Here is a 27,745-nt window from a genome sequence, read left to right as displayed (position 1 = left end):
ACAAAGGGAACAATTAGAAAAATTTAACCGGCGGGGTGTGTTGGCTTCTAGCAGGCTTGGGAGGATTCTAGTAGAACATTTTTATGGTGTTGTGGAGACGCACCATCTCAGGGAATGTTGTCAGGTGGTCAGTAATGTGTTGTTACCATGGAAACCGATTGTTTATTTATGTAATTCGACCGTGGTTGCAAAGTTTTGATATAAAGTTCTCTATTTCTAATCTCCGATTCAGCCATTTCTTCCAAACTATGTATTTGTTGTGCTGTTTCACTCTCTGGATAGAGAATAGAAGATTATTACAGCATATTGTATTTATAGCCGTTTTTACCTCAGTCCAGAAGGGTTGTATTTTTGGGCAAAGCTACCACATGTGAGATATTGTACCTGCATATTGTTAACATCTCCAACATCTGTCAGAGTTAGCTAAGCCCTTCTGGAATAAGAATTCAGGGGTTAAACTCCACCGAGTCATTCGCTTAAATGAGTTCTCTTGTATGCGTATATATCTAGAGATACCCTGTGAATGGGATAAAATGTAGACAATACCTGACCTAGTGAGATTTAGAGTATGTTCACACGGCTTATTTTCAGCCATTTTTCAGGCCGTAAACGCCCCGAAAAACAGCTGCAAATACGGCAGCTGAACACCTCCAAACATCTGCCCATTGATTTAAATTGGAAAAACAGCGTTTTGTTCCCACGGGCCGTTTTTTAAGCGGCCGTTTGTAAAAACGGCAGGTAAAAAAACGCCCCATAAAAAAGAAGTGCATGTCACTTCTTGGGCCGTTTTTGGAGCCGTTTTTCATTGTCTCTATAGAAAAACAGCTCCAAAAATGGCAGTAAAAAATGCATCAAAAAACACTTGATGCTTTAAAAACGTCTGAAAATCAGAGGCTGTTTTCCCTTAAAAACAGCTGCGTATTTTACGACCGTTTTACATTTGCCGTGTGAACATATCCTTAAGGCCCTTTTACACCGGCCAATTATCGGGCAAACAAGCGTTCACTGAACGGTCGCTCCCGATAATTGTCCTGTGTAAAAAGGGCAACGATCAACCGAAGAACGAGTACGCTCATTCTTCGGCTGATTGCATCGTTTTAAATGCCCAAACTATTATTGTTGTCGGTAGAACATCCCACTCTGTAGACAGGGAGACGTGCTGCCGATATAATAAAAATGTATGGTGACGAGTGATCGTAGTAACGAGTGTTCATCCGTATACATAGCACCTTGTTGATCGGCGCTCGTTTGCATGGCCCACGTCGGGTCATGTAATATCACCTTTATATTCAGCTCTTTTTCCCAGGCGTTTAAAAATGTTGGTTACTCGATTGCAGAATCCAGCAGGAGACCCCTGTAAATATATGAGAGGGTTTTCTGTGGGAATGAGGAAAGAAAGCAGAAAAATGTCAAGCCACATAGGATCTTTTATTGTTATGAGTTGGACACCTACATTTTTGCACGTGAGGTTAAAGTTTATAATTTAATACCGTGGAATTTGTAAAATAAAGTGCGGGGTGGTCAGGGTGTTGAGAGTTGTTGTTTTTTTTACATATTTTTATTAAACATTTTTATATTTATTTTACAAGAAACGTTCCTTCAGTTAACATCATTGTATCATTGTCGTATTTCCACAAACATAGAAATAGGTACAAATCTTAATCAACAGCAGAAAATATAGTAAAAGCCTCCATCTGACAGTATGCCTTTGTATCTGACCTATAAAAATTCAAAGGTATAAGACCATATCTATCCATCAATCAGGCCCTGTTCACATCTGCATCAGGGCATTCCGTGTTTCTGCTGAGGAGCAGAACAAAGGAAATGCCGGACGCAACGGTTCCATTGCAACATGGACACCGCCGGTGACCGACAGAATCCATTGACCTTAAATGGTTCCATCAGCTTTCTATCAAGGCCTCCGTCGATTTACCAGAAACAATAGTGCAGCATGCTGCGCTATTGCCTCCGGTAATTTCCTGTCGCATCTGAAACGGAGGCCCGATTGGAGCCCATTAGGCACTTGACGTGTCCAATGTGACCTCCTCAGCCTCCAAATTAATAACACACTCGGAGAACAGGTCCCTGTTATGAACAGAGACATAGTAATCATTGTCAATATATCTTATATATTAGTATTATCAGCAGACAATAGTCTCACTTTTGGAGGCTGACCAGACCAAACTAGACAAATGGCTTGATAAGAAATTATTTAGTTATCAATCCTATAAGGAAGTCTACACAAATTGAAAGGAAAAAGAAAGAAAAATCAATGCTGGAAATAAGGGGAGAAGTAAAAAAACAAACAAAATAAAAACAATATCAAGAGAAAAAGGGGAGAGCGTTACGAAGGGGAAAAAAATAATCTTTATTTTAAGAAAATGTTGCCGGTGAATATTTGCGTGTCCATATTTCTGACTCTTTTAAGGAGGTCAGGAAATAGGAGGTTTGACCAACAAATCTCTTTCCAGATGCCAGGTTGTCAAAGAGAAATGCTGCTTAATTTTTAGTTATATTTGCTTAGGAAGTATAAGAATAAAACTTTCCCACATTGCCATTTTTTCTTCCTTCCGTATAGATGTCTCCACCCAATCCTTCTCAAATAGATAAGTTAATTTCTCAAAAAAAAGTTTCCAAGAGGGTGCCCGAGGTGTTATCAACACCTGCAAGATGGATTTTTTTGCGGCAGCTGACACATAGTGCAGTAATTTTCTACTGCCTTCAATACATCAAAATTTGGTTGGGTTCATCCAACCGTGCTAGTACTGCCAACAGCCCATAACTTCCCTCTCTCCTTCCCTTGCCCATGTACAGCTCAAATGCACTATTCACTTTCCAAAATCACCTTAAACTATCTTGTCCTAGTGTGCAAAAAAAATTATCTTCCATAAAGCACTGCTATTAGCTGCAGATGGCATCTCTCCTAACCCTGACCCTCCCTTTCCTACTGCTAAGTTCAACGTCTTACCTGCCACACATAGAAACCTTGCAAATCTTATCATTCATTGTATGTCTTCTACTGTGCGCTCTGGAACTCTCAATCCGTCTGCAGCAAACGCACCTTTTATTCATGACTTAGGCCTCATGCACACTTCTGTTGGCCGTCGTACGGCCGCTAATGACGGATCCGTGAAACACCGACTGCACACAGATGGCTTCCGTGTGCAGTCCGTTATTTCAACGGAACAAATGAATGAAATGGCCGAGACTGTTCCGTCAAAAACGGACCGGCGTAGGACCTGTCCTATTTTTGTCGGAACGGCCACACGGTTTCGTTAAAACAACGGAAGTGTGCATGGCCCCATAGAAATGAATGTGTCAGTGTGCTATCCGTTAAAAAAACGGATAACACACTGAAGATATCAACTGAAGTGGGCATGAGGCCTTATTCCTTTCTAACTCGCTCCAACCTCCTGACTCTTACCTTTATGCATGACATTCCTTTCCAAGGGTATGTTCACACGCTTAAAACCCACAAAAAACGTCTGAAAATACGGAGCTGTTTTCAAGGGAAAATAGCCTCTGATTTTCAGCCATTTTTTAATTAACTAGCATTTTTTGCTGAGTTTTTTACGGCTCCAAAAATTACTCATGAAAAGACATGCACTTCTTTTTCGCGGGCGAGTCAAAAAATGCCCCGTCGGAACAGAACGCCGTTTTTCCCATTGAAATCAATGGGCAGATGTTTGGAGACGCTCTGCTACCGATTTTTCGGCTGTTTTTCATCCGTTTATGGCACAAAAAACATCTGAAAATAAGCCGTGTGAACATACCCTCACTCTCTCAACCTCCATGGCTTAACCAGTCTGCCACTGCTTCCCCTGCCACTCTATCCTATGGTGGTCATGCCCCAGACCTGAGAACAGGCATGGTGGAGGGGCAGGAATACTTCTTTCCCCACAATGCGCTTTCCACGTCATTCCCTCGATAATGTTAGTAACATTAATACCAAAAATATGAATGAATATCTTTCAATACAACCTGCTAAACTTTCTGCACATCTATTTCTGTTTTATATTTAACTTGTCAATGTATTGAAATGGAATAAATAAATTTTTTATTAGCATCGTGTTTTGAGTTTAATTTTGTGAGTGCTGCTAACAAAATGCTGTAAACACATAAAAACAGTGTAATAGTATAGAATTCTTGTCTTATCCAATCTGATCGCCACTTGGGAATCAGAAGGAAATGTTTCCCTTTGAGGGCAGATTGACTCATGCCTATGTCTTTTTATACCGTACTAACTACGTAACTATGTAAGTGTGTGGAAAGTATACAGTCTGCCTGAAAGGGCTTTCCGAGGTTGTAAACAAACTAACTATGGCCATAAAGCAATAAAGTTTTAAATATACTTACAGTAGCGACGCCCTCTAGTTGCCACACTAGTCATCGCTGAGCTTCTGTGTGTAATGATATCTTGACCATCCTGATGACACAACATTTCACTGTAGTGGATAATCACGGCCCATCGTGTTGGCATGTCATCAATAGCTTTATCGCACAAGGGCAGATCAAAAGGAATGGCAAGGAACCTGGAAAGCCAAGGCGTGGGAACATAAGGGGACCAACACTATATATTTCTATATTTTATAATCATGGCCAATTTTTTTTTTTACCCCGAAAATACCTTTTAAATTGGTTGTGTGTAGCGCCTCAAAAAAGAGACTATAGGTTTATTTCATAGAATGGATTCTTGCAAAGAAAAGCAGTAATAAATTGAGTGGTCAATTCGAGGCTGGAGACCTTTTACCGAAAGCAGGAGTTCCACCAGTATCACTTGTGGCATTTATTCGTCTCCGACCGTGTTCCAACTGTGCCTCCGTGGGTAACTTCTCCAAGAGCAATGGAGCTGCTCTCTGCTCTTGGTTGCACCCACAAATCCAGCAACACTCGCAATGTACGCCCCTGCTAGTGGTGGTCAACCACTACCTGTCACAGTATTCCCGTATTGAGCGGTTGTTCGTAATTGACACCAACAAACTAAACACACACCCAGTAATTGGTGTCTGAGAGTAATTCACAGTTTACATTGATTTGTAGACAACCTTCTTTTTAGGACCACACATAAATCACAGAATTATATCAAACAGTACAATGCTGTCTGAACTGCAGAACTGAACACAACAACGAATCTCACTTCTTCTCAACTCTAGGTGAGGTCACACAGTAATGAGGGTGGAGGGTAACTGTGAAGCTCCCCTACTCTAGGGTCTTGACTGTAGCCCACTGTATTCCTCTAGCAGGCTACTGACACAAACCTTGCTACTTTGACAGAGCACACAAAGGGTCACTTGGGCAGTATGCAAAAAATCTATTTCTTGATGTCCAGCCCCACCGTTCCTCCTCCCAGACACTGACGGCTACCGCAAGCCTACCCACGGCGTCATGACAACCTCCCTGTCTGCTAAGTGCATGGCTCAGTAAGCTGCTGCCTAGCAACACAGACGCCATCCATTGGCAGAGAGCACCATCTTCCCCTGGATGCCCTGCCATCTGCACTGACCTTTTGCTTAGTGACCCATGACAAGCTTCTGCCGCATGCCCTGACCATCAGCTATGTGACCTGCTTCGAGCCTTGCCATCTGCCCTAACCTTGTGCTATACCAGGCTAATCTGTCTATACTCCTGTTACGTTGGCTGTCACCAAGGTAGACTGTCCTGAGCGTAGCAACCTGGAGTTCCCCTGCAGCAATGTCCAGATCTCTGTACGGGAGTTTAAGAGTGAAAACCAGTGGTCGCCTTAGACTCCGCTCCCCAGATTAGCCCAACGTCAAACCCCTTGGTGACAAGTTGAGTTCACACTGCCCTCTGCTGGCCCCCTACTCTTTATTATCAGATCTTTCCAATAGATAAAGTGGATTATATTAGGGACTTGCAGGTGAAGTTTTCCTAATATATTCTTTAAAGCTACTCTACGATGAAGCTTCCCATTTAAGGTGCAGAATCAGTGTAAATTGCGCATGAACACTTTTCAATTTTTACACTGAGCAAATTTGGAACTTATACCACTGAAGTGTGAGAAAATAGATCTCTGCAAGCTGTCAGGACATTTTAATGTATTCTATACTTCCTTGTGAACTATGTAGGTAGCAGAAATCAGTTCCTCTGTTAGCACTATTAGCAGAGGACAATGGGAATCACCAAGGTTGTAAGTGAACGCCGCATGGGAATCCAATGACCTTTATGGTCACTGACCCTTGATCATCCAGATGTAGAAAAAACTCCTGGGTTGGCTACATCCAAAGACAGTGAATCCTTTACTTTTGATGCTGTATGAGGCCAAATTGAATGTTTCTCAGCCACTGAAATGGTGATTGCTGTGGACCTCGAACACTCATATGTCCTTTGACCCTTTTCTTACCTCGGGTTATCGTGCTAAAAGAAAATCCCTTCTTCCAGAGTACAGTAAATGAAGGGACCTCAAGGGCATTTTTGACGCTGTCATACTTCTTTCTTACCCTGAAAAAACCTCACTGAGACTCAGTGGTGCAGCCCGCGTTTGGTTGGAGACAAGGGAGGTATAAGGTGTCAGAAGCAGACACTCAATTCCATATGGACATGTTGGGATCTATATGTAAGAAACATACATACTGATAATGTCAAGAAAACAAGTCCCAACCAAACTTCCACATGAACCTGAGATCAGTCGTGGAAGGCAGAGGCTTTATTAGTCCACTGATCAAAACAGAAAATGGGACAGGCAAGTCACCCAACTATATTGTCCCGTAGCAAATGGATATCTTCTCTTTATTAATTCCCATACACATACTGATCAGATTTTTGTGCAGTCTTGGACCGCAAAAAATCTTTGTAGTGCATCCCTGTGTCATCAGTATTCACAGATACACAACAAAAACCAAATATTTCACCAGTAGTAGGAACCCACAAATCCGGACTGTAAAATGACTTGTCCTGAGTTTTTGCGCTCCGGATTTGCCGCCGCAGCACAGATCCGTAAATACCACGGTCATGTGCATGGGGGCCATAGAAATGAATGGGTCCGCAGCTTATGCGTAAAAATATGGATAAATTGCAAATGCACGTTTGTGTGCATAACGCCTTATGCTGTATGTCTTTTTTAAACTTTGCAACATTTTAAAAATTCCCTTAGAGCTATTTCTTTAAAAAAAAAAAAAAAAGAGTACACAGCGCCACATGGTGCAAGATAAACCTGGTGGATAGGGTAGAACAATTGTAAGGAAAAGTGATTGAGCTCACCTTTACGGGTTGTACAATTCAGGTACAACACGAATGATGTAAACATGTAAAGATTTAAAAACAGCTGCAGCTCCCCAATCCAGATGCCGGTAACGTGAAACGTAGTACCGCAATTCGATAATTGAAATAGAAGAAAATGTATGGATATACAGGAGAGCGCTAATGGTAAGTAAATAATTATCAAAGGTAGATTCCTTGATTTATTTGATATAGGCAACGCGTTTCAACACAGGACATGTGTCTTCGTCAGGCCAAGGAAGAACAAATAGTACAAAGAGACATCTTAAATACAAAGCCAAACATGATTACAAAAATTCAGAACAGCCCAAAAAAACCGCGAAAGCAGAGCTCATGGAGAGAGCAGCTGTCCGTGATGTCATCATATCAACAGATGTTGATTACCTGTAGCGCTCTCCTGTATATCCATACATTTTCTTCTATTTAAATTATTGCTTCCTATATGGCGCCATATTGATGGTGTTAAAGGGGTCTTACCATCATATACAGTTATGACAATGTGACTGTATATGCCATAAATGTCTGGTAATTTTAGGTTCAACTGCTGTGAATCCCAGCAATTCCTAAAAACATAAGGGCTGTGGTGCTCTTCAAACAACAAGCACATTTACTTCCATCAGCTGAGCTTGGTTTCACCTGAGAGACAACATGTCGCCAATTGATTATATTAGGCCGACCTAATAACTACAGAGTGAAGCAGAGAGTAGCCATCAGGAGCCTAGTGAGGTGCAACCCCATTGTTTTTATCTATAAGTGGACGTTGCAGAGGATGGACCCACACTAATGATTCATTTGTAACATTCTATAGATATGTCATCAACGTGTTGGGAAAGCCTCCTTAACCCCTTCCCCCTGCTGGCATTCTGGGCCCTAATGTCCAAGCCATTTTTTAGATTTTTCCATTGTCACATTCGAAGAGCTGTAACTTTTTTATTTTTGCGTCGGCATAGCTCTATAAGGTCTTGTTTTTTGCGGGACGACTTGCAGTTTTTATTGGTACCATTTGAGAGTAGATGCGACTTTTTGATCACTTTCTATCACATTTTTTTTAAGTCAGGATTAACAGAAAACAGCAATTTTTCCATTGTTTTTTATTTTATTTTTTACGGCGTTCACAGTGCGGGTTAAATAATGTAACAGCTTTATAGTCGGGGTCGTTACGGACGCGGCGATACCAAATATGTGTAACTTTTTTGCTTTATTGTAGTTTTTTTTAATAGTAAAGCAGTTTGTAAGGGGAAAAGCTGGGTTTTTCATTTTTTTTTTTCACTTTTTTTTTTTATTAACTTTATTAAACTTTTTTTTCTTTTTTACTAGTCCCACTAGGGGACTTCACTATCCTCCGATCGCTATTATAATACACTGCAATACTTTTGTATTGCAGTGTATTACTGCCTGTCCGTTTAAAACGGACAGGCATCTGCTAGGTCATGCCTGCGGCATGATCTAGCAGGCATTCGCTGCAGGCAGACCTGGGGGTTTTTATTAGACCCCCGGCTGCCATAGAAGACACAGACACTCGGCGATTTTATCGCCGGGTGTCAGTGAGATGAGAGGGAGCTCCCTCCCTCTCTCCAAAACCATTCAGATGCGGTGCACAATAGCATCTGAAGGGTTAAACAGGTGAGATCGATACTAATATCGATCTCACCCGGCAGAGCAGGGACGCCCCCAGCCCTCAGCTGCTTCTGGCAGCTGAGAGCAGGGAGATTTCACGGCTCCCTGCTCTGTTTACTTTATTCTACAGCAGCGACGTAGTTTGTCGGCGCTCTAGAATAAGGGTATGTGCACATACACTAATTACGTCCGTAATTGACGGACGTATTTCGGCCGCAAGTCCCGGACCGAACAATGTGCAGGGAGCCGGGCTCCTAGCATCATAGTTATGTACGACGCTAGGAGTCCCTGCCTCTCCGTGGATCTACTGTCCCGTACTGAAAACATGATTACAGTACGGGACAGTTGTCCTGCAGCGAGGAAGGGACTCCTAGCATCGTACATAACTATGATGCTAGGAGCCCGGCTCCCTGCACTGTGTTCGGTCCGGGACTTGCGGCCGAAATACGTCCGTCAATTACGGACGTATTTAGTGTGTGTGCACATACCCTAAAGCCCACTAATGACCGCCGTAAAAAGACGTATCGGCGGTCATTAAGGGGTTAAAGTGTAGCTAAACGTTTAGCAAACTTCTGACATGTCATAGTGACATGTCAGAAGTTTTGATTGGTGGGGGTCCCAGCAGCGAGACCCCCACTAATCGCTAGAACGAAGCAGCTGAAGCGCTCGTGTGAGTGCTCAGCCACTTCGTGTCTGTTCGGCTTTTTCCGGAAATGAATGAATCGGAGTACGGACTCAATAGAAAGTCTATGAGCCCGTACGGCGATACATTTATTTCCGGAAAAAGCCGAACAGAAATTAAGAGTCTGAGGAGCTCACACGAGTGCTTCAGCTGCTTCGTTCTAGCGATTGGTAGGGGTCTTAATGCTCGGACCCCCACCAATCCAAACTTCTGACATGTCACTATGACATGTCAGAAGTTTGCTAAACGTTTAGCTACACCCTAAAGGAGTATTCCCATTATAGTAAATTATGGGATATTGCTAGGATATGCCGTCACTTACTGATCGGCGGAGTCGGACTGCTGGGACCACCACCAATCCTTAGAATAAAGGTGCAGCAGCGCTAGTAGAGCTTGAATGGGGTTGTGTTGCAATTCCTTGTACAGTTGGTGACCGGAAGCACAGCTGTACAGAGAATGAGCCACAGGTCAGACCACCACGGATCATAACGTTATGCCTTATATGCCATAAAATTATGAGGGGAATACCACTTTAAGAACTGCTAAACTATTTGAACCAAGTTCATTACTGTGTATGTAATGAATGTCTCCTAAATTTCTTTTCACTTCACTCACCGTAAAGTAAAGACTAGTGGAGTATATCTACATGAGGAAGTATAAAGGTCAGGTAAAAGAACATAAGTATTATCAGGCTTAAAAAAATCAGTTCAAGGTAGAAAGATTTGTCGCATTCCTGGATTAGATATTAAATAAACACTGGGTGCCTTTTACCACAAAATGTAAATTTCCTGGAGTAATTCTCAAACCTTAGTGTGTCAGAATTTCACATTTTAGTTGAATGTCTATTTAATGGGGAACTTCAATGAATTACTTTAATATATAATGTATTTATGAGCTGTGCTTGGCTTCCATGTTATCCTCAGTATCTTACAATAGATACAGAAGGTGTCATGTCCGTGGCCGCGGGCCGTCAGGTTCACTCTCCCCCTGACGGCCGCAGCCATGGATCTGCGAGCGCTGGCCCCAGTCTCCTCCTCAGGAGACGCCAGCGCTCACATCCACTCACCTCGGCCGGGTCCCGTAGGGCCCGCTCGTGCCCGCTCTTAAAGGGGCAGCGCGCGCACCGGACTTTAATGGTTAATCAGCCGATGAGTGCCCTGGACTATAAGAGGGGCCCAGCCCCTTGCTTCGATGCCTGAGCATTGTTTGTAGTTTCCTAGTTTGTCTATGCAAATGGTCTACTAGTGTTTTCCAATTCCCAGTGTTTCCTGTATTCTGTATCCCGTGCTATCCTGGTCAAGTGCCGAGCTGTGCTGTAGTCATGCTGTGCTGTATTCTACGCCTGTCCTGCTACTCCACGCCTGACGTCTATCCGCTGCCTAGTCCCAACCAAGCCTGCCATGCTACTGTCCGAGCTGCCACAGGTACCCTATACGAACTATAGGCTTTGACCTGCGCCCTGTTGGTCAGCTGCCATACCGCCAAGGCGGTACGGCCCAGTGGGTCCACATACCCAACGTGACAGAAGGTATGAAACAGGAAGGACAAACAGCCCCCCGCTGGGGGCTCATAATGAGCGAGTCTAAAAGAGAGCAACCATGGACAATGGGCAGCAACCATCCAAAGCTCTGACTCGGCTCTTCTTAGTTGGAGCCAAAACTTTGCACAGGGTGAGTGAACAAATGGTCATTTCTTTTTTTCCACGCTACCATACTTTAACATAGGTAAGTCCGATCACCAACAAGTCTGCAGAAACAATGGTGGCATGAGATATGAGGTGGAAGAGATAATGTCATTTTTTGCATTCAGCTGTGTCAGCCATTATGATAAAAGTGACAACAGGAAGTTCAGCTATGTTGGTTGTCTCCTTTGAATTAGCATCTCAGAAACTGATGCTGAAGCTGTCTCTCTGTTTCTGATTGAATTTGTGACTGAATGAGAGTTTAAAACCTGGTTTCTTTAAAGAAGTTTTGATCGGTGAGGGTCCGAGCACTGAGATCCCCACCAATCTCTAAAACTAAGAGGTGATCAATGCGCCGCTTCGTTTCTGCTCGGCTCTGCTCAACTTTCCTCAAAAACCCGAGTGAGCTGTGTACGGACTCATTAGAAAATCTATGAGTACGTACACTGCTCGCTCAGCTTTGCGAGGAAAACCGAGTAGAAAAGCAGCAGCACAGCGCTCACCTGAGTGCTTCTTCAGCTTTGTTTTAGCGATCAGTGGAGGTCTCAGGTCTCAAACTCCCACCAATCAAAACTTTATTTTGAAAAGCCAATACTCACAACGCTCACTGCAAAAGAACACTTTAGTCTTCTTTCACATCTGCGTTAGGGCTCCGTTCAGGGGTTACGTCTGAGCTTTCAGTCAGGAGAACCCATGAACGGAACCCTGACTGAAAGAAACGGAAACCATAGGTTTCCGTTTGCATCACCATTGATTTCAATGGTGACGGATCCAGTGCAAACAATTTCCGTTTGTCTCAGTTACGCAAGGGTTCCTTCACTTTGGCAGACATCGACCGCGCTATTCATTCTGTCAAAATGACAGAATCCTTAAACAATGGGGACAAACGGAAACCATTTGCACCAGATCCGTCACACTTGAAATCAAAGGTGATGCAAACGGAAACCTATGGTTTCCGTTTGTTTGAGTCAGGGTTCCGTTCATGGGTTCCCCTGACGGAAAGCTCAGACGCAACCCATAAAGGGAGTCCCAACGCAGATGTGAACGAATCCTTAGTTGTATGCAATGCAAAAATATAAAACAAAAAGAGCAGGCACTACCTAGGGTAGCAACATCTGGGAAAACAGTTTGAGGTTATAAAGCACTTCACAAATGGTTACCAACCATCTCAGGTTGTGCAAATCCATGACATATGGAAAATAATGGAGTGCACGGTCTCGCTGGTGTCAATCAGGGAAGGACGCTACAACAGATTTGAAAAAGATTTTTGGGATCCGAAGTAGGACAATAACATCAGGGATAACAATGAAGAAAAGCAACTCCTTTCTTGTCCGGCGCTGTCTCTCAAGGAGTGATACAAGCAGATAAAAGCAACAGTCTCCTGTTGCTTTTACCTTCTTGTATCACTTCGGGAGAGACAGCACATGACCAGAATGGAGTTTCTTTTTCTTCATTTTTACCCTAGACGTAATTGTATGCATTGTGATTGTGCAGTATTTAAAGAGGCTCTGTCACCAGATTTTGCAACCCCTATCTGCTATTGCAGCAGATAGGCGCTGCAATATAGATTACAGTAACGTTTTTATTTTTAAAAAACGAGCATTTTTGGCCAAGTTATGACCATTTTTGTAATTATGCAAATAAGGCTTGCAAAAGTCCAAGTGGGTGTGTTTAAAAGTAAAAGTCCAAGTGGGTGTGTATTATGTGCGTACATCGGGGCGTTTTTAATACTTTCACTAGCTGGGCGCTGTGAAGAGAAGTAACATCCTCTTCTCTTCAGAACGCCCAGCTTCTGACAGTGCAGATCTGTGACGTCACTCACAGGTCCTGCATCGTGACGGCCACATCGGCAGCAGAGGCTACAGTTGATTCTGCAGCAGCATCAGCGTTTGCAGGTAAGATCGACTTACCTGCAAACGCTGATGCTGCTGCAGAATCAACTGTAGCCTCTGGTGCCGATGTGGCCGTCACGATGCAGGACCTGTGAGTGACGTCACAGATCTGCACTGTCAGAAGCTGGGCGTTCTGAAGAGAAGAGGATGTTACTTCTCTTCACAGCGCCCAGCTAGTGAAAGTATTAAAAACGCCCCGATGTACGCACATAATACACACCCACTTGGACTTTTACTTTTAAACACACCCACTTGGACTTTTGCAAGCCTCATTTGCATAACTACAAAAATGGTCATAACTTGGCCAAAAATGCTCGTTTTTTTAAAATAAAAACGTTACTGTAATCTACATTGCAGCGCCTATCTGCTGCAATAGCAGATAGGGGTTGCAAAATCTGGTGACAGAGCCTCTTTAAAGGGTTGGTTCAGAAGCGTCCGCTCTTTTCCAGAACTATCTCTACTCTTGAGATGTGTCTGTTATTGCTGCTCAGTCCATTTCACTTGAATGGGGTTGGGCTCTATTACCAAACACACCCCAAGGACAAGAGTGGTGCTGTTCCTAAAAAAGTTTTTATCTGTAGGAAAAGGCAGCTTTAGTAGCTTCAGTAGCAAACATGTCCTCGGGGGCGGTCAGTGTGGAGTGTTCCTGCGTGCTTCCCATCATGCAGTCCATGGGTTTGTGCAATATCCTTTATTTATAAAGCATGGTCTTTGTTTTGGGTGCAACTTGGAGCTTTAGTTGTATACTCTTATATGTATGCACAATTGTGTGCTCTTCTGTTAGGTGCTAAATATATTTATGTGCTTCTGTTTTCCAAATACTTGATCTATATGATTATCTTTTCTATAGATATCTGCATTTGTTACCACATCACAGGATGTTTATAGTATGGTAGCATATATATTGGATTATTCACGCAGCTCCTCCATACTCTCCTTTTTAACTGTGTGCTATATTGTTTTTATATTTTGATGGCCAATGTGTTATGTATATTTCAATAAAGTTTGTTTTATATTGTCATGGTACATGACTTGTGCTATGTGTGTTTCATTTTCTGGATATACTAGTAGTCTTCACAGTCTGGTATAGGTATTGATATTTGCTTTATGATTTGTGTGGACGCATTATTGTTTGGCGCATGCCAATGGTCTATACTCGTATAGGTATTCAGCAAACATGTCCTCGACCTGCAGTGTGGTCATACAGCGTATCATACAATGTCCAACCCAATACATTTCTATTGTCTGTAATATCAAAATGTTACTGCGACACACCCTCGTGTGTATCCTAATGCAAAGCTACAGTATTCATCTTGAACTAGCATTAGAATCATTGTAAGTTATCATTTTTAAGAATTTCCTAGAATTATTTCTATAGGAAAAGAACAATAGTGGAACCACATGTAAAGACTATGATTGTGGTTTTGTCATACAATTATAGTCAATGGGGTAAAAACACCACCATAAGAAAACTCTGTTACTGGCCGTTTAACCCTAGTGATGCCGCGATCAATAGCCATCGCGGCATCACATGTTGAAAAAGGGGGACTCCCTTTTGCCCCTGATTGTCAGCCCCGACAATAGCAATTGCCGAGACTGGCAGTTTTAAGGGACAGGCCTGGACCCAACAGGAGCCCCAAAATTGTCCTGAGCTAATCCCTGTTAGGGCATACCATATACACTACCGTTCAAAAGTTTTGGGTCACTTAGAAATGTCCTTATTTTTTAAAGAAAAGCACAGTTTTTTTCAATGAAGATAACATAAAATTAATCAGAAATACACTCTATACATTGTTAATGTGCTAAATGACTATTCAAATGTCTGGTTTTGAATGCAATATCTACATAGGTGTATAGAGGCCCATTTCCAGCAACCATCACTCCAGTGTTCTAATGGTACATTGTGTTTGCTAACTGTGTTAGAAGGCTAATGGATGATTAGAAAACACTTGAAAACCCTTGTGCAATTATGTTAGCACCGCTGTAAACAGTTTTGCTGTTTAGAGGAGCTATAAAACTGACCTTCCTTTGAGCTTGTTGAGAATCTGGAGCATTACATTTGTGGGTTCGATTAAACTCTCAAAATGGCTAGAAAAAGAGAGCTTTCATGTGAAACTTGACAGTCTATTCTTCTTCTTAGAAATGAAGGCTATTCCATGCGAGAAATTGCCAAGAAACTGAAGATTTCCTACAACGGTGTGTACTACTCCATTCAGGGGACAGCACAAACAGGCTCTAACCAGAGTAGAAAGAGAAGTGGGAGGCCCCGCTGCAGAACTGAGCAACAAGACAAGTACATTAGACTCTCTAGTTTGAGAAATAGACGCCTCACAGGTCCTCAACTGGCAGCATTATTAAATAGTACCCGCAAAAAGCCAGTGTCAACATCTACAGTGAAGAGGCGACTCCGGGATGCTGGCCTTCAGGGCAGAGTGGCAAAGAAAAAGCCATATCTGAGACTGGCTAATAAAAGGAAAAGATTAATATGGGCAAAAGCACACAGACATTGGACAGAGGAAGATTGGAAAAAAGTGTTATGGACAGAGGAATCGAAGTTTGAGGTGTTTGGATCACACAGAAGAACATTTGTGAGACGCAGAACAACTGAAAAGATGCTGCAAGAGTGCCTGACGCCATCTGTCAAGCATGATGGAGGTAATGTGATGGTCTGGAGTTGCTTTGGTGCTGGTAAAGTGGGAGATTTGTACAAGGTAAAAGGGATTTTGAATAAGAAAGGCTATCACTCCATTGTGCAACGCCATGCCATACTCTGTGGACAGCGCTTGATTGGAGCCAATTTCATCCTACAACAGGACAATGACCCAAAGCACACCTTCAAATTATGCAAGAACTATTTAGGGAAGAAGCCGGCAGCTGGTATTCTATCTGTAATGGAGTGGCCAGCGCAGTGACCAGATCTCAACCCCATAGAGCTGTTGTGGGAGCAGCTTGACCGTATGGTATGCAAGAAGTGCCCATCAAGCCAATCCAACTTGTGGGAGGGCCTTCTGGAAGCATGGGGTGAAATTTCTCCCGATTACCTCAGCAAATTAACAGCTAGAATGGCAAAGGTCTGCAATGCTGTCATTGCTGCAAATGGAGCATTCTTTGACGAAAGCAAAGTTTGAAGGAGAAAATTATTATTTCAAATAAAAATCAATTAAAAATCATTATTTCTAACCTTTTCAATGTCTTGACTATATTTTCTAGTCATTTTGCAACTCATTTGATAAATATAAGTGTGAGTTTTCATGGAAAACACAAAAAAGTCTGGGTGACACCAAACTTTTGAACGGTAGTGTACATAGGTTTTTTTAATGCATTATTAGGAGAAACTTGAATTTATGAGTAAATCTCCTTTATCTAAAGGAACCAAAAAATTCTATATAAAAATATATACCCCGATATGCAAAATGCAAAAATCAGGATCTCACACAGCAACGTCAGCAAAACAATAAAAAATGTTTCCCTCTCGGAATGCAGTGAGTCAAAAATGGAAAAAATGAGCTGTGTCCTGAAGGCCAAAATGACCTGCGTCCTTAAGGGGTTAAAATAAAATATGCTAAAGGGGTTAGATGCTTTGCTCACAGAGTTGCTCATGGAACATAGCGCACAACAAGATAAACATGCAGAGTGGGATTCTTTGTGCTGCAGCCTTTGGGCACCAAACTGGACAGTGTGCAGCTGTTTCCCACGAAAGAGGTCTAATTCATGGCTTAGTCTCCTGTAAGGTCATTTAATGGCTGCCAGGCTGTGGCCTAATGGCAGGGGTAGAATAGTTCCCCTACAATATGTAGCAAAAAGTAGCAGCATGTCAGCATGTAAATTACAGGGCAAAGCTATACAAGAAAATTTGCAAATAGCCAAGAGTGAAAACGTTTTTAGAAGATCAGTTTATGACATAAATACCTACAAGGAAAGTTAGAAGTAAACTCAAGTGAAATGTAAAAAAAATTCACAAAAAATGACATATATCTACAGTACAAATCCTGAAGTTCAACAATTTTTGTTCTGTAGAAGCCCCGCTGGTCCAACATGTGACCAAGAAAGTCAAAAACTCAAAGCCAAATTTTAAAATGATATAGAGAAATTCAAGAAAAGTGGTCAGGGGTCTTAAAGCAGATGTTTTGGAATCAAGCTAATGGGGGTGAAGATGACCCAGAAGATATTTATATTTCAGAGGGGTCATATAATTTTTAACTTTAATTGAATATCTTATTGGATGCATTAAATCTGCCTATTAGTCTGCATCTACTTATCTATCATCTGTCTATCATCTATCTATTTTTCTCTCGATCTTTCTGTATATCTAATATGTATCTAATATTTATTTATTTATTTATTTATTTATTTATTTATTTATCCATCTATCGATCCAAAATCTCTTTATTCACTTAGACAGTGAGGCAAGAGATAAATCACTGCATAACTAGAGAGTTCTACCTCTAGGATTGCTTTGTGCCAACATAAAATTTGGGTTAGTGGAGATTCAATATCTGTGGCCCCTGCTGTGTTTTCTCCTGCACAGAAGTGCACAAAGCCACGCACTATGTAAAAATTTGCAACAAGACTCATTGAAGCAAATGGGGATATTTTGGGAGTTCCCTGCACATCAGGTGGCCAGGAGAGTTTTTGTGCAGAGAAACGCTAGGAAAAAGTTCTTAGCTAGCACTGCGGCCCCTTCATTCTAAGGATCCATGGGGGTCATGGCTGTTGGATCCCCACCGATTAGTGAGTGCTCTAGCAGTATGCCATCACTTACTATAATGGCAAAAAAACCTTTAAATCAACTCTCTTAACCCAACCAGTGACTACAGCATTGCTGCATCAGAGTCTACCTCTAGCAGAAAAGTTGTTAAGGATTTTTACCAAGTTCTTCAAGCGGCAAATTTCTCAAATCCTGTTCTTGTAGATGTCTTCAGACTGGAGGATACCACATCCAATCTGTAAACAAATGGAGAGATGGTCAGGATTAGGAAAACGTCCGGGCTCGCTGTGCTACGCTGTTTGTGTAACACCCATAGAAGTAAATGGGAGTTATGGAAACAGCTCTCTGTACCTTTGCTTCCTGCGGATGACTCGGGCCTATCTCACATACAGCTTTAGAGGAATATACCTTCCTGCAGAGCATCTACGGCTGCTACAATGTTAGTTCTGCCAGTGAACGCAGCGCTATCTAGTACTGCAACGCACCTCTATTCCAGTGACTAAAGCTGAACTAAGGATACTGCCAGTTACTGCAGTGAAGGGGCTGTGGTGTTTCCCTACTGATAAATATTGATGGCGGGAAACCTTTTAAGAAACCATTATGTTCACAGTCACTGCTGTTCAATTGCAGTCATGTTTCTTGTTCCAAAATTGCTTCTATGATCAAAGTTTTAACTACTGCATTTTTTGACCCATTGAAGTCAAAACAGGAATAGATAACATGTGAATGAGGCCGAAACGAGTCGCAGCCGTGACCACATAGTGCCTCTCGATAAACTAGGCCAGGGTGCGTCATAATTAGCATGTGCTATAGCACTCGTTGAGGCACGTTGCTATGAGCATCTCATAAATGTTCTTTATTAAAATAGTCTGTCTAATGAGAACTTAAAGATTTAAGTAAGTAGTTTATAAAGTGACATTTCGGGCACATTTTCATACCAAAGCTATTTATTCTTTAACTCTATTTCCTCAAATTCAAGTTTAGATGGTGCTCTGTACACTCTAGGTCCTTAAAGACTATGGACACTGTTACACTTCTGCAGTTTATATGTATCGCAGTACACAGAAGCTGCAGAATGCCGCTCTAAGCTGAATCTGTCAGTGAGCTGCACTGACGGCTCGGCTGACGTCGGCTCCTGTGTGTTCCTGAGAGATTTTCTAAGCTTAGTTCTGATCAAGTCTGTATACTACAGCTGACACCCTGCTGTGCTGCTACAGCCCGGTTGCCCTGCGATGCTATGGCAACCAGGAAGCCTAACAAAGGCCTCCTGATCTGCCAGGTATGGAAGCCTATTAGGCCCTGCCAGAGGCCTGTAAAACTGACATGTATAATACTCTGCATAAGTAGTGCAGTGTATTATACCAGACATATGCCATAAGGGGGTCTAGTTTCCTAAATGGGGTCTTTAACCGCCTTCCAAGACACATAACTTTTTTATTATTTCGTCAATGGAGTGGAGTGAGAGCTTATTTTTTGTGGGAGGAGTTGGAGTTTCTATTGGCACTAGTTAAAGTTCCATATAATGTACTGGGAAACTGAAAAAAAATACTTGAGCGGTAAAAACAACAACTTAACTTTATTCTGTAGCTCAATACAATTATAGTGATAACAATTTTTTTTATATATATATATATATATATATATATATATTTTACTACTTTTCCAAAGAGAAAACTGTTAAAAAAAATAGTTTTGTTTTACCGCATTCTGAGGGCGGATTTACACGAACGTGATTTGCGTCCGTGCAACCCGCGTGAATTTCACGCGGGTCGCACGGACCTATGCAAGTCTATGGGGCAGTGCAGACTGTCCGTGATTCTTGCGCAGCGTGAGTCCGCTGCGTAAAACTCACGACAGGTTCTATATTTCGGCGTTTTCCACGCATCACGCACCCATTGAAGGCAATGGGTGCGTGAAAATCACGCGCACCACACGGAAGCACTTCCGTGGGACGCGCGTTATTCGCGCAACAGCAGTTAGAAAATGAATGAAAACAGAAAAGCACCACGTGCTTTTCTGTTTACAAACATCCAAACGGAGTGTCATAATGATGGCGGCTGCGTGAAAAGCACGCAGCTGCGCACCATATGAACATGACACGGAGCTGTTAAGTGCCTTTTGCGCACGCAAAACGCTGCGGTTTTTGCGTGCGCAAAACGCACACGCTCGTGTAAATCCGCCCTGAGAGTATTAACTTTTTTATATTGTTGTTGATTGAGAGATTTGAGGACTTATTTTTTGCAGGACGAGCTGTAGTTTTTATCGGTACCATATTTTGGTACATACAACTTTTTGATCACTTATTACATTTTGTTTTGAGAGCTAAGGTGACCAAAAACCGTGACTTTGGTGTTTTAATTTTTTTGCAAGATTAATAATCTTATATTTTAATAGTTCAGACTTTTATAGATGCAGTGATACCAATTTTGTTTATTTATTTATTTTTACATTACTTTAGAGGAAAAATGGGAAAAGGGTTTTTTTTTTAACTTTTAATATTTTTTTCACTACTGAAAACTTTATCAAACTTTTTTTAACATTTTAGTAGTCCCCACTAGAGATGAGCGAACTTATCAAAAGTTCGGTTCGGCTAGTTCGCCGAATTTCACAAAAAAGTTCGGTTCGGACCGAACTAGTTCTGACCGAACCTGTCACTTACGTGCGCCGAGCATGCTACTGTCCAGGGTGCTGATAGAGTTAATGGGCTGCACTAACTCTTTCAGCAACCTTCACAGTACATGCTCGGCGCGCGGAAAATACCATTTAAATGTAATAAAAAAATAAAAATTATACGTTCGTACTTACTTTCCTCCTGTCCGGCCTCCAGCGATGACGTTTCATCCCTTTCGCCGCTGCAGCCAATCACAGGCTGTAGTGGCGGTCACGCACGTCAGGATGACGCTTCATCCCACGTGACCGCCTCTGCAGCCAATCACAGGCTGCAGCGGCGACATGGATGAAACGTCATCGCTGGAGGCCGGACAGGAGGAAAGTAAGTATGAACGTATTATTATTATTTTTTGGCATGTATGTATGTTGGCATGTATGTATGTATGTATATCTGTGCATGTATGTTTGCATGTATGTTGGCATGTATGTATATATGTGCATGTTTGTATGTATATTTGCATGTATGTATGTATGTTTGCATGTATGTATTTTTGCATGTATGTTGTCATGTATGTATGTATGTTGTCATGTATGTATATATGTGCATGTGTGTATGTATATTTGTATGTATGTATGTATGTTTGCATGTATGTTTGCATGAATGTATGTTTGCATGTATGTATGCATGTTTGTATGTATATTTGCATGTGTGTATATATATATGTATGTATGTTGTCATGTATGTATGTATGTATGTTGTCATGTATGTATATATGTGCATGTATGTTGGCATGTATGTATATATGTGCATGTGTGTGTGTATGTATGTATATTTGCATGTATGTATGTATGTTGTCATGTATGTATGTATATATGTGCATGTATGTTTGCATGTATGTTGGCATGTATGTATACATGTGCATGTTTGTATGTATATTTGCATGTATATATGTTTGCATGTGTGTATGTATGTTTGCATGTATGTATGTTTGCATGTATGTATGTTGTCATGTATGTTTGTATGTATGTTGTCATGTATGTATGTATAGATGTGCATGTATGTATGTTTGCATGTTTTTATTTTTGCATGTATGTTTGCATGTATGTTTATATATATATGTGCATGTTTGTAATTATGTTTGCATGTATTTATGTTTGCATGTATATTTGTGCATGCTTGTATATATGTATGTATGTATCTTTGCATGTTTGTTTGTATGTATGTATGTTTTCATGTGTGTGTGTATGCATGTATGTATGATAGTTTGCATGTATATATGTGTGTATGTTTGCATGTATGTATATTTGCATGTATATATGTGCATGCTTGTATATATGTATGTATGTTTGTATATATGTATGTATATTTGTATATATGTATGTATGGCCATGTATGATACTGTCTGCTGGCGCCCTGTATCTAAGTCAACTTCACGGCAGGCTTCTATACATGGTATAACAGTCAGTATCACACATTAAACTGAATGTAAGCCTACGACATGTTTTATTTCATTATTTTTTTTTTCCACAGGTTTGGTGTTTGGACTACGTCGGTTTCGAGGACTACTTCGATGACGGTTTTTTTTCTACAATAAAATGGTTAATGAGGGTTGTGTTGGGGGTGCTTTATTTCAATAAAATATTTTATCTATATCTTTGTCTTTTTCTTTTCAAATTTTATTATTACCACTTTAGTAATGGCCGCTGTCTGAGTGACAACATCCATTACTAATGCGAGGCTTAGTGTTAGCCGGTGCAGAGGCTAACACTAACCACCATTATTACCCCGGTACCCAAAACCACCAGGGGTGCCGGGAAGAGCCAGGTACGATCCAGTACCCGACCATCTGTTGTGATGGTCGGGCCCTGGGGCGGCCGCAGGCTGGTATTATGAGGCTGGGAAGGGCCAAAAACAGTGGACCTTCCCACCCTTGTAATGCTAGGCTGCTGCTGCTGTGTTGTATCTGGCTGGTTATAAAAGTGGGGGGGACCCCACGTCATTTTTTTAAATTATTTATTTATTTACATTTTTTTTTTTAAAAAGACATGGGGTTCCACCCAATTTATCATAACCAGCCACATACAACAGTGTTATTAGCCTGGGAATGGACAAAACCAGTGGCCCTTCCCACCCATGTAATGCCAGACTGCTGCGGCCTTGTATATGGCTGGTTATTAAAAATGTGGGGGACCCGTCTATTGCTAAATTTGTTAAATTCCAAAAAAAAAACGACGTGGGGGTCCCCCCCATTTTTATAACCAGCCCGATACAACACAGCAGCAGCAGCCTAGCATTACAAGGGTGGGAAGGTCCACTGATTTTGGCCCTTCCCAGCCTCATAATACCAGCCTACGGCCGCCCCAGTACCCGACCATCACAACAGATGGTCGGGTACTGGATCGTACCAAGCTCTTCCCGGCACCCCTGGTGGTGGTGGGTACCGGGGTAATAATGGGTGGTTAGTGCTAGCCTCTGCACCGGCTAACACTAAGTACCGCCTTAATAATGGACGCTGTCAATCAGCCAACTGCCATTATCTAGGCACTAATAAAGTTTGAAAAAAAAACACAAAGACAATTCTTTTTTATTGAAATAAGAAATCCCCAACAAAACCCTCGTTAACCATTTTATTAAAATTTGAAAAAACGCAGATCTACGCAGTAGTCCAACGAATCGTAGATGTAGTCCAATCGGTACATCAAAATCTGCAACAACATAAAAAAACAGTTATCAATGTGAACAATACCAATACTTCTACTCACCTACACACATATATACACGCACACACAAACAAACAACCATACACAGACACACACATATATACACAAACACAACAAGATATACACACACACATAAACAGACAAACACACACATATACACGAACTCACACATATACAAACAAAAACACACATATCCAAACACACACACAGTTATACACACATACACGAACACATATACACAAACACATATACAAACAAAAACACACATACCCAAACACACATATACACAAACACATATACACAAACACACCCATATATACACACAAACACACACCCATATACACACATATACAAAAACACACACAAACATCTACACACAAACATATACACAAATACACCCATATATACACAAACATATACACAAAACACATATACACAAACACACCCATATATACACACACACATATAAAAACAAAAACAGACAGTCACATACCCAAACACACATATATACACAAACACACACATACACAAACACGGTTTCTTTTAAATGCTGCTGGGGAACCCGCTCGATCCACTATATAAGGCTGCGCTACAGTGCAGCATTTAAAAGAAACAGGATCCTGACCTGTCCATAGAGTTTAAGGCAGCACAGAGTATTTCAGGAGATGAGCGTGCAGATTCAGTGCTGCTGCGAACTCTGCTCTTACCATTACGTAGCTCTCAGTCTGTTACCTCTCCTCCACTCCTGTCCTCCAGAACACCTTCACATGATTGGCAAGTCACCACGTAATGGTAAGAGCAGAGTTCACAGCAGCACAGAGTATTTCAGGAGATGAGCGTGCGGATCTTGTGCGGGGTGGTGACTTGCCAATCATGTGAAGGTGTTATTGAGGACAGGAGTGGAGGAGAGGTAACAGACTGAGCTACGTAATGGTAAGAGCAGAGTTCACAGCAGCACTGAATCTGCACGCTCCTCTCCTGAAATACTCTGTGCTGCTGTGAACTCTGTTCTTACCATTACGTAGCTCAGTCTGTTACATCTCCTCCACTCCTGTCCTCTATAACACGTTCACATGATTGGCAAGTCACCACCACGCACAAGATCCGCACGCTCATCTCCTGAAATACTCTGTGCTGCTGTGAACTCTGCTCTTACCATTACGTGGTGACTTGCCAATCATGTGAAGGTGTTCTTGAGGACAGGAGTGGAGGAGAGATAACAGACTGAGAGCTACGTAATGGTAAGAGCAGAGTTCACAACAGCACTGAATCTGCACGCTCATCTCCTGAAATACTCTGTGCTGCCTTAAACTCTGTGGACAGGTCAGGATCCTGTTTCTTTTAAATGCTGCACTGTAGCGCAGCCTTATATAGTGGATCGAGCGGGTTCCCTAGCAGCATTTAAAAGAAACAGGATCCTGACCTGTCCACAGAGTTTAAGGCAGCACAGATTATTTCAGGAGATGAGCACGGGCAGCCGTTCGTTTTTCCGAGCCGTGCTCCCATCATGCACACGACCGTAAAAACACCCGTTATTGCGGGTCGTAATTACGACCCGCAATAACGGGCTCATAGACTTCTGTTACCCACGGGTACCTTTCCGTATTCTCACGGGAAGGTGCCCGTGCCGTTAAAAAAATAGAACATGTTCTATTTTTCTATTTTACGGGCCGTGCTGCTATAATTATAATGACAGCACGGTTCGCAAAAGCGGCCGGCTGCCCGTGGCCGGCCGGCCGTGCTCGTAGTTACGAGTCGTAATTACGAGCACGGCCCGTAAAATAAAAAAATAGAACATGTTCTATCTTTTTAACGGCACGGGCACCTTCCCGTGAGAAAACGGGAAGGTAACCGTGGCTAACAGAAGTCTATGGGCCCGCTATTTCGGGTCGTAATTACGACCCGTGATAACGGGTGTTTTTATGGTCGTGTGCATGAGGCCCCGTAATGACGGGTGGCTACATGTGTGCACCCGTCATTACGGCAGCGTTGCTAGGCGACGTCAGTAAGGGTATGTGCACACACACTAATTACGTCCGTAATTGACGGACGTATTTCGGCCGCAAGTACCGGACCGAACACCCTGCAGGGAGCCGGGCTCCTAGCATCATATTTATATACGATGCTAGGAGTCCCTGCCTCTCCGTGGAACTACTGTCCCGTACTGAAAACATGATTACAGTACGGGACAGTTGTCCTGCAGAGAGGCAGGGACTCCCAGCATCGTACATAAGTATGATGCTAGGAGCCCGGCTCCCTGCACTGTGTTCGGTCCGGTACTTGCGGCCGAAATACGTCCGTCATTTACGGACGTAATTAGTGTGTGTGCACATACACTAAGGGTATGTTCACACGGCGGGGGTCCGTAACGGCTGAAATTACGGGGATGTTTCAGCCTGAAAACATCCCCGTAATTTCAGCCGTACCGGCATGTGCAGGCGCATGAACGCCGCGTCAATTACGGCCGTAATTAGCGCTGCTATTCATTGGAGTCAATGAATAGCGGCTCCAATTACGGCCAAAGAAGTGACAGGTCACTTCTTCTACGCGGGCGTCTATTTACGCGCCGTCATTTGACAGCGGCGCGTAAATATACGCCTCGTGTGAACAGACAAACGTCTGCCCATTGCTTTCAATGGGCAGATGTTTGTCAGCGCTATTGAGGCGCTATTTTCAGACGTAATTCGGGGCAAAAACGCCCGAATTACGTCCGTAAATAGGCCGTGTGAACATACCCTTAATAGTCACTGTTCAGGGTGCTGAAAGAGTTAACTGATCGGCAGTAACTGTTTCAGTACCCTGGACAGTGACTACCGATCACAGTACCTGTAAAAAAAAAGACGTTCATACTTACCGAGAACTTTCTGCTTCCTCCAGTCCGGTCTCCTGGCCGTTGCCTTGGTGACGCGTCCCTCTCGACATCCGGCCCGACATTCCTTGATGACGATGCAGCCTTGTGAGCGCTGCAGCCAATCACAGGCTGCCGCGGCCTCTGCAGCCAATCACAGGCTGCAGAGGCCTCTGCAGCCAATCACAGGCTGCCGCGTCAGAAAAGGTCGGACTGGAGGAAGAAGAGGGACTCGTCAACAAGACAACGACCGGGTACGTATGAAATGCTTTTTATTTTATTTTTAATCAGCAGCCTCTTTTCTCTATCAGTGATTGATAGAGATAAGTGGCTGCCGATTTGTATAATGTTTTTGACCGGGTTCGGTCAAAACGGGTTCGGCCGAACCCGGTGAAGTTCGGATTCGCTGCGAACCGAACTTTACCGGAAGTTCGGACCGAAACCGGGTTCGGTTGTCCCGGTTCGCTCATCTCTAGTCCCCACTTTAACCAGCGATCGTTAGATCGCCGGTACAATACACTGCAATACTAATGTATTGCAATATATTGTAATTTTTACAGGCTTCTGTTAAGCCCTGCAAGAGGCAGGGCTTAACAGAGGCAGAAAGAAGGCAGACCTGTGTAATACACAGCTGACACTTGCGGCGTATGAAGCAGGCACAGCCCGCTACATACTTCACCCCCCGCACCAGGAAGTGCAGTTATGGCCAGATGCGCAAAGGAGTTAAGGACTCTGCAAATCTATAAGGGTCAGTTCACACGTTGCGTAAATACTGCAAATTTTCCACAACGGAATCCGCAGCATAATACAGTAGCAGCAAAGTGGATGAGATAGAACAAATCGTATCCACAAGCTGCGTAAATACTGAGTGGAAAAAATGCTCAGATATTGACATGTGGTGGGGAATTTCATTCCGCAGCATGTCAATTGTATTTGCATAAATGCTGCTTATTTGTTGAGGGTTATCCCCATTGAATTCAAATTGCAGTTGTTGCCTTTTTTTTGTGGCGATTCCGCCGCAAAAAACGCAACTCAGAAATGTTTTTCTCATACTTACCCAGAAGTCTGTGTTTCTTCCTCCAGGCTGGCCTCCTAGGATGATGTTTCAACCCATGTGACCGCTGCAGCCAATCACAGGCTGCAGTGGCAGATGATGTCAAAGGGTCTGGATGACGTCAGAGGGCCGACCTCCTGGGATGATGTGTCATCCCATGTGACCGCCGCTGCAGCGGTCTCCTGGTATGAAACGTCATCCCAGGAGGACGGCCTGCTAGCAGACCGGCTAAATGCTGCAGTTTTCCACAGCGGACATTATAGTAAAAAAAAACTGCACCACAGTTTGGTGCGACCTTTTACCCGGAACTCCCTGTGGCGCACAGGGCGGATACGCTGCATGCTTTTATGCAGCGTATCCACCCCGAGTGAACTGGCCCTGACGCTGCCTGGAAAACATCCTAATAAAAAGTCCACAAAACCCACAAGGTGCTCCTTCTTTTCTGAGGCCTGTGTTTAGGTCCAAAAGCATACCACAGCTACATTTTGGATATGTCTATAAACTGCAGACTTTGGGTAGTAAAGATTAAGTTACATTTCTCTGTTAACTCCTGCTGTGTTGAAAAATAAAATTAATTAAATTTTAATTACTGCAAGAAACAAAATAAAACTTTTAAATTTCACCTCGACCTTGATTTAAACCCTGTGAAACGCATAAACGGATAAGAAACTTTCTAAATGATGTTTTAAATACTGG

General features: G+C 42.6%; 1 long non-coding RNA gene across 1 annotated transcript in view; it reads right to left on the bottom strand.

Annotated features, from left to right (window-relative positions):
• Nucleotides 1-4,374: 4,374 nt before the first annotated feature.
• LOC142661779 (uncharacterized) overlaps nt 4,375-27,745 on the bottom strand; it is a 30,206-nt gene continuing 6,835 nt past the window's right edge. The window contains exons 2-3 of the long non-coding RNA XR_012850809.1: nt 17,978-18,052; nt 4,375-4,532 (exon numbers count right to left, since the gene is read on the bottom strand). This is a non-coding gene — a long non-coding RNA (uncharacterized LOC142661779). The remainder of the gene's footprint in view (nt 4,533-17,977; nt 18,053-27,745) is intronic.

Source organism: Rhinoderma darwinii, chromosome 10 (genome assembly GCF_050947455.1).
Source record: "Rhinoderma darwinii isolate aRhiDar2 chromosome 10, aRhiDar2.hap1, whole genome shotgun sequence".
Lineage (NCBI taxonomy): Eukaryota > Metazoa > Chordata > Amphibia > Anura > Rhinodermatidae > Rhinoderma > Rhinoderma darwinii.
Note: the sequence above shows the minus strand (reverse complement) of the source record. Positions and strands in the feature narration are given on the sequence as shown.